This window comes from Arachis hypogaea, chromosome 9 (assembly GCF_003086295.3).
Source record: "Arachis hypogaea cultivar Tifrunner chromosome 9, arahy.Tifrunner.gnm2.J5K5, whole genome shotgun sequence".
Lineage (NCBI taxonomy): Eukaryota > Viridiplantae > Streptophyta > Magnoliopsida > Fabales > Fabaceae > Arachis > Arachis hypogaea.
Window position 1 is genome coordinate 96,253,709 of NC_092044.1, and position 8,752 is coordinate 96,262,460.

An 8,752-nucleotide genomic window follows, 5' to 3' on the forward strand; every position below is an offset into this window, starting at 1 on the left:
CGGACAATTCTTATGACAATTGATAAGGATAACTAGGATAGGACTTCCAATTCTCATATCTTGCCAAGAGTTTTTATTGTTATTTTTCTATTCTCTCTACAATTTACTCTTCTCATTTCTCATCCCCAAAACCGTAATTTACACAACTCATAACCAATAATAAGAACACTACTTCGGTTATCAATTTTATTAGGGGTTTGTTACTTGTGACAACCAAAACTTTTGCACGAAAGAATTCCTTGTCGGTCTAGAAGCTATACTTTCAATGAGAACTTATTTGTAAAAATTCGAAACCGTCAAAAACCTGTTCGTCATAATGGAACCGTTGCCGGGGAGTTACAAACGTGTGCCTTATTATTGGTTATTGTAAATATTTTCTTTTTACTTGCTTGTTAGCTTTAGGACTTCGTTGTGTATCTTTATTAGTTTTTGTTTTTCTTTTCTACTATGAACTTTCACCACTTTGGCTACGAGTTTAGTTCAAATTATGTTGTAGGGAATGGAAGCTATAATGTGAACATGCATCGAGGTTGGGATAATCAGAGATGGGAGGAGCCACAAGGACTTGATCAACCCTCTTGGCAACGACCCCCTCCAATGCACTATGACCAACAACCATATTACGATGTATACCAAGACAATAGTTATGGTGAACCCTTTTGTGACAACCAACCTCCGCCGGATTACTATAGTCAAGAACCATTCCAGGGTGCGCACCGAAACAATGGATATGGTGGACCCTTTGTAGTTACCAACAGGTACCACCATATACCTATGAACCCCCTCCGCAGCATAGCTTTGAACCATCATACTCATAAGTCCCTTGCCATCAAACACCCTCATATGATCCTGACTCGTACCCACCATGCCACCCACCTTATGAGCCATATGAATCATATCCAGAACCATCCCGATTTAAACCCAATTACTCCCAAGAACCACCACCTCTATGTGCACCATATCCATATCCATCTACCCACGAGCCATATGATCATGATCGTGCATGCCAAGCAGAACAAGAACCAGGGGATCGTCTTAAGGAAATAATGGATCGACTTCATGCAACTCTTTATCAGCTGGAGTAAGCGATAAGTCGATTAGCTTCCCAACATTCAGACACTCAAGGTACCCCCACGGCATCACGTGGAGAGTCTACTGAAGAACTCAGCATGAAAGAGAAGCTAGAAACTCCGGTGGACAGTGAGCAGCATAACTTTGTGTTGGAGCAGCTGGAGGAAGCTATAATTGTTGAAGAGGAAGAGGTGGTCGAAGACTTAGGAGATGCTGAACCTCCATGGGAATCTAGAGTTGTAGAGTATTCTTCCAATAAGCTTGAAATTAATGTTGAGGAGGATCATGCACAACCTCCAAGGCATGTTCCTTATGAAGAAGTGGATAGAATAATTCAAGAGGCGAGTTCCCTTGAAAATGATGATCACGAATTAGACCCCTCTTTGTATGACTCTGCGTCCGCCATTGAACCCTTTGAGCTCGAAGAATCTTCCCCAAGTGAATTTGAATTTGATGAGGAGGTAGACTTTTCTCAACATCCAACTTATGACCTGAGTGACGGGGAAGAATCAGAAGAATTTGATGAGGTTGCGGTTGAAGTTGAAGAGGTTTGCAAAGAGGTGGAAGAATTCAAGGAAGAACATAAAGGAATAGAATTCGCAAGACCATTAAAAACAACTCTCCCGAAACCATTACCATCTAATACAACATTCAAGTGGGTAAAGTTCTTATCTTCAACCTTTGCTTTCCCACTTGAATACAGGTTACTTGAAACGAATGGTAAGCTTAGCACTCTTTGTGGCTTTAAGAGCAAGAGAGAGATGGTCAGTGGCAGGAGTTATCATGCAAGGTTAAGGATGGTTGTATGCTCCAAGTTTAGATACACGGGTTGGTGCAGAGCTCAAATGCATGGGTTTAGAAGGCTGTTTGGACATTCTGATGAGGATTCACTCTCTTGCCACCCGGTTGGAATAATGTAGATCAATTTAAAGATGGGTGCAAAAGCAAGGTTTGGGATTCCGGAATTCAATCTGGCACTCCACACTCTTGGGGTCGTGTTACTTGCTTCAATTTGCTTGAGGACTTTCTGCGTCTGATTTGGGACCCCAGAGGTTGCTGGAAGTATAAAAGTTGGTTGAGATTCCTGGATGAGTTCAAGCAAAAGCCGCCATGACAGGGAGCTCTTCAATGTCCAATTTAAGGGCAATAACTAAAAGTGCTAGGTGGAAAATAACCCACCATGGTATGATCGTCCCTTTTCACCTTTAGTTCTATTTTATTTTATGCTTACTCGTCATAATTTAGAAATCATAACTCATGCATCATTACCTACATTTCATTCTGCATACTGCATTTAAAAAAAACTGAACAGAAAGTTGCGTGGGAACACTGCAAAGCATGCCAATTGCACAAGCTTCATCACGCGTACGCGTAGCCCACGCGTACGCGTCATCTGAAAATTTAGCACCAAACGCGTACGTGTCAATGACGTGCACGTGTAACCTTGCGAATTCAACGTAAAAGGTGTATTGGCTAAAAGTTGGGTTGGTTTGGTGCTGGCATTGTGCCCAAGGCATAAATTGCATCACGTGTACACGTCCCTAACGCGTGCGCGTCGTTTTCAAACTATATGCTTCCACGCGCGCGCATGCTTAAGGCGTACACATAACCTCCATTATTAGCACATCACGCGTAGGCATGCGCGACGCCCACGCGTCACACAAAAAATTATGTTCTCTTTAGAGCAGGCAGAGGGTTGTGCGAAAATGACGCTGGAACTGTGTGTTTAGCACCATTTCAGTCGACGCGTACGCATCACCTTTATTTATCCCCCTTCACATGTTCGTGTGCTTGACGATGCACGCCAATACAATTTCCTTTACCACGCGTACCCGTGATCCATGCGCACATGTGAATTTGATTTGTTCAAAACCTTTCGCAAGACCCCTCGCATCACTCACTCCCTCTCTTTCCCTCCAACCCCCCTTTTCCCCCATCACTGCCCAGTGCCACCACCACCCCCGCTGCGCTGCCGCAAATCCTAATGATGAGGCTAGACTGTGGCATCAAATCCTGAGCAATTATGTGATGCCCAGTACTCATGAGTCTGAGGTGCCAGCTGGCATGATTATCCTTATCTGGTGTGTTATGGAAGGAAAGGAACTATACCTTCCACGGTTCATCAGACAGTATATGGCCCGAGTACATGTCCGAGGCACCCTCTCATTTCCATATCTGATTACCCAGCTGGCTCGCCAAGCTAAGGTACCTTGGGAGCTTAAGGATGAGAAGCCACCGGCTGCCGACTGCAGAAAGATTATACCGCACGGCAAGCGGTTCGGTCCTCTAGGCCACAGAGTCCCTGCCATTACTGCCCCTACAGATGCCGCCACAACTTCTGCAGTACCTTAGCATCTACAGCCCAATCTACTCCCGCAGCCCCATCACCAGCTTCTCAGCCTATCTACCACCTGGTACACCGCTTCTTTGACTGCCTGGATCAGATGGAGTGCCGCAATCGGCGGTGTTATGAGAGATCCAACGCTATCAGCATCTAAAGCTGATGATCAGGTCTGGACACACTGACATCCCCTCTGAGCCTGACATACCATCCGATTCTGACACCCCATCCGAGTATTCTGAGGAGGAGCATGACCAGGCCGAGGATGAGGAGGCAGAGACCCAGGTAGATATCCAACAGGATGAGTCTCAGCCTGTACAGATTATAGAGCCTCTGACACCAGTCCAGCCACCAGCACCTACAGAGCCCACAGCAGAGCCTTCCGGAGCTGATGACTCTTCCCACCCGACCTAATTGAGCATCGGGGACGATACTATTATATAAGTGTGGGGAGGTATATATAATAATAGATGTTGGTCAATTGATAAATTCTTAAGAAATATACCCTCTTCTTAAACCAGGAAATCATAGATTGACTCACATTGAATGAAGTTGAAACTTCTTAGTAGCTTGCATGACAGGTATAGGTTGTGGAATATGGACATGAGCTAAGAACACACAACCCGCGAATTTTGAGCTTAATTACAAGGTTACATTATTTAACCATAATATTTTATTCTTGTGTATTTTCTTCTCTATGATTGTAATATATAATTTGTTTCATTCTATATGTCCATTATTTAGTGTATTTTCATGCTTGCATATGATTGATGCCATTATTTTATTAACTGACTTATCCCAAATTAGCCTACCATTGTAATCACCTTTGTTTGCCACCTTGAGCCTTTTAATCCCCATTTGTTTTGTATTTTACCACATCACTGGCCTTAAGCAGAAAAACAAAATTATTTATCCCATTGAATCTTTGGTTAGTTTAAGGTAGAGATTGTGTGCTAACTAACTGTAGGGAAACTGTGGAAGCTTGGGTTGATAGGAGGATGTTGAATTCTATTGACAAGTTTTTGGGATTTTGGGATGCCTACTCATGTAAAACCAGAAATACCGTATACATTGATTTTCTTATGTTGCAAAAAAAAATGTACAATACATGAGTAGGGGATAAAATAACCCTAATATTAAATTAATAAAAAGATCAATGCATACATGGTGAAAATAAAAAAATGTACAATACATGAGTATGTGAATTATAAAAGATTGGGAATTATGGGTAGTTAAGAATAATTTCACATAAAAAATAGAGTATATGTATGTTAGGTAAAAGCCTGAATTAGCCAAAGATTCATATTATAGCTCACTTGGCCATACATATATCCTCACCCTTACCTTAGCCCCATTACAACCTTGAAAAGACCTCATGTTGTTTGCATTTATACACTAAATTTCTGTTGATTGGTTAGATGAAGAAAAAGTATTTAGAAAGCACGATTAGAGAAGATTTGAGATGTTTAACCCTAAAAACTTGAGTGATTAGAGTGCATATACAAATCCAGTGAGGGTTCAATTGCTCATTCCATTATATCCACATTTTACCATTGCTTGTCTTGCAAGTTGTGAACTCTTTTGATCAACTCAACTCAATTGTGAAAATGTTTTGATATGAATTAGCCTTTGATTGTACATATATGATCACTTGGGAATTTGATACATTCTGACCACGTGTATGCTTTTATATATATATATATAGTGAAATAGTAACTAGAATATCATGCTGCATATAGGTAGCTCACATCTAGATAGACTGCATTGCATTTCATGCATCCTATCATTTTGCCTTCACTCCTTAATAGCTTCTCTTGAGCTTAGCATGAGGACATGCAAATGTTTAAGTGTGGAGAAGTTGATAACTACTATTTTATGATTTATTATGTGCTGAATTGAGTGGAATTTATTAGATTATTCCAACACTTATTCATAAAATTCACATGTTCTACGTTGCCTTTCTAATTTCATGCTATGATTGAAAACTTGCTTCCAGAGCTTTTAAATTGCCAAATTTTAACTCCTCTATATATCATTCGATGTCGTGATCTGTGTGTTAAAGTGTTTAAGGCTTTATGGGGCAAGAATGGTTTGGAGAATGGAAAGGAAGCTTACAAAAATGGAAGGAACATAAAAGAATAATGAAGCTGACCAGTGGGATGTGACGCGTACGTGTGACTGACGCGTATGCGTGATAAGGGATTTCGCCAAATGACGCACACACATGATTTGTGCCACGTGCAGAAGTTGCAGAAATCACTCCCAGCGATTTTTGGGCTCTTTTTGGCCCAATTCCAGGCCCAGAAAATACAGATTAGAGGTTGTGAGTAAGGCAAAATGAGGGGAGAGATGTTCATTTCACATTACATTCACAGAACTTTAGGTTTTAGATGTAGTTCTAGAGAGAGAGAGGCTCTCTCCTATCTCTTAGGTTTTATGATTTAAGATTTCTTTAGGATTTAGGATTATCTTTTCTCAAATTCCAAGTTTAATGTTCTTTGACTTAATTATCTTTTACTCTTATTGATTCTAATACTTTGATCTATACATTCCTTTTGTGATTGGATTTTCTATTTAAATATAACTTGAGGTATTTCATATTCAAGATTGCTCTCTTTTGATCTATGTTGCTGATATTTGAAATTGGTTATTTGGATGTTATTATCTCCTAGTGCTCTTCTGTTATTGTGTTATGCCCCCCCCCCAAGTGTTTGACAAAATGCTTGGATGGATGTTAGAGTAGATTTCTATATTCTTGGTTTTGGTTGAGTAATTGGTGACGCTTGAGTTATCAAACTTCTTTTATTGTTAATTGAAAGTTGCTAATTAACTTGAATTCCATTAACTCTAGTCATTCCTTGGGAGTTGACTAGGACTTGAGGATTCATATTGAATTATCCACTTGACTTACCTTCATAGTAGATGTTGACCAAGTGGGAGCAATGGACAATTCTCATCACAATTGATAAGGATAACTAGAATAGGACTTCCAATTCTCATACCTTGCCAAGAGTTTTTATTGTTATTTTTCTATTCTTTCTATAATTTACTCTTCTCATTTTTCATTTCCAAAACCCCAATTTACACAACTCATAATCAATAATAAGAATACTTTCCTACAATTTCTTGAGAAATGACCCGAGGTTTAAATACTTTGGTTATCAATTTTATTAGGGGTTTGTTACTTGTGACAACTAAAACTTTTGCACGAAAGGATTCCTTGTCGGTCTAGAAGCTATACTTTCAACGAGAACTTATTTGTAAAAATTCGAAACCGTCAAAAACCTGTTCGTCATAATGGAGCCGTTGCCGGGGAGTTGCAAACGTGTGCCTTATTATTGGTTATTGTAAATATTTTCTTTTTACTTGCTTGTTAGCTTTAGGACTTCGTTGCGTATCTTTATTAGTTTTTATTTTTCTTTTCTGCTATGAACTTTCACCACTTTGGCTACGAGTTTATTTCAAATTATGTTGTAGGGAATGGAAGCTATAATGTGAACATGCATCGAGGTTGGGATAATCAGAGATGGGAGGAGCCACAAGGACTTGATCAACCCTCTTGGCAACGACCCCCTCCAATACACTATGACCAACAACCATATTACGATGTATACCAAGACAATAGTTATGGTGAACCCTTTTGTGACTACCAACCTCCGCCGGATTACTATAGTCAAGAACCATTCCAGGGTGCGCACCGAAACGATGGATATGGTGGACCCCTTGTAGTTACCAACAGGTACCACCATATACCTATGAACCCCCTCCGCAGCATAGCTTTGAACCATCATACTCATAAGTCCCTTGCCATCAAACACCCTCATATGATCCTGACTCGTACCCACCATGCCACCCACCTTATGAGCCATATGAATCATATCCAGAACCATCCCGATTTAAACCCAATTACTCCCAAGAACCACCACCTCTATGTGCACCATATCCATATCCATCTACCCACGAGCCATATGATCATGATCGTGCATGCCAAGCAGAACAAGAACCAGGGGATCGTCTTAAGGAAATAATGGATCGACTTCATGCAACTCTTTATCAGCTGGAGTAAGCGATAAGTCGATTAGCTTCCCAACATTCAGACACTCAAGGTACCCCCACGGCATCACGTGGAGAGTCTACTGAAGAACTCAGCATGAAAGAGAAGCTAGAAACTCCGGTGGACAGTGAGCAGCATAACTTTGTGTTGGAGCAGCTGGAGGAAGCTATAATTGTTGAAGAGGAAGAGGTGGTCGAAGACTTAGGAGATGCTGAACCTCCATGGGAATCTAGAGTTGTAGAGTATTCTTCCAATAAGCTTGAAATTAATGTTGAGGAGGATCATGCACAACCTCCAAGGCATGTTCCTTATGAAGAAGTGGATAGAATAATTCAAGAGGCGAGTTCCCTTGAAAATGATGATCACGAATTAGACCCCTCTTTGTATGACTCTGCGTCCGCCATTGAACCCTTTGAGCTCGAAGAATCTTCCCCAAGTGAATTTGAATTTGATGAGGAGGTAGACTTTTCTCAACATCCAACTTATGACCTGAGTGACGGGGAAGAATCAGAAGAATTTGATGAGGTTGCGGTTGAAGTTGAAGAGGTTTGCAAAGAGGTGGAAGAATTCAAGGAAGAACATAAAGGAATAGAATTCGCAAGACCATTAAAAACAACTCTCCCGAAACCATTACCATCTAATACAACATTCAAGTGGGTAAAGTTCTTATCTTCAACCTTTGCTTTCCCACTTGAATACAGGTTACCTGAAACGAATGGTAAGCTTAGCACTCTTTGTGGCTTTAAGAGCAAGAGAGAGATGGTCAGTGGCAGGAGTTATCATGCAAGGTTCAGGATGGTTGTATGCTCCAAGTTTAGATACACGTGTTGGTGCAGAGCTCAAATGCATGGGTTTAGAAGGCTGTTTGGACATTCTGATGAGGATTCACTCTCTTGCCACCCGGTTGGAATAATGTAGATCAATTCAAAGATGGGTGCAAAAGCAAGGTTTGGGATTCCGGAATTCAATCTGGCACTCCACACTCTTGGGGTCGTGTTACTTGCTTCAATTTGCTTGAGGACTTTCTCCGTCTGATTTGGGACCCCAGAGGTTGCTGGAAGTACAAAAGTTGGTGGAGATTCCTGGATGAGTTCAAACAAAAGCCGCCATGACAGGGAGCTCTTCAAATGTCCAATTTAAGGGCAATAACTAAAAGTGCTAGGTGGAACACAACCCACCATGGTATGATCGTCCCTTTTCACCTTTAGTTCTGTTTTATTTTATGCTTACTCGTCATAATTTAGAAATCATAACTCATGCATCATTACCTGCATTGCATTCTGCAT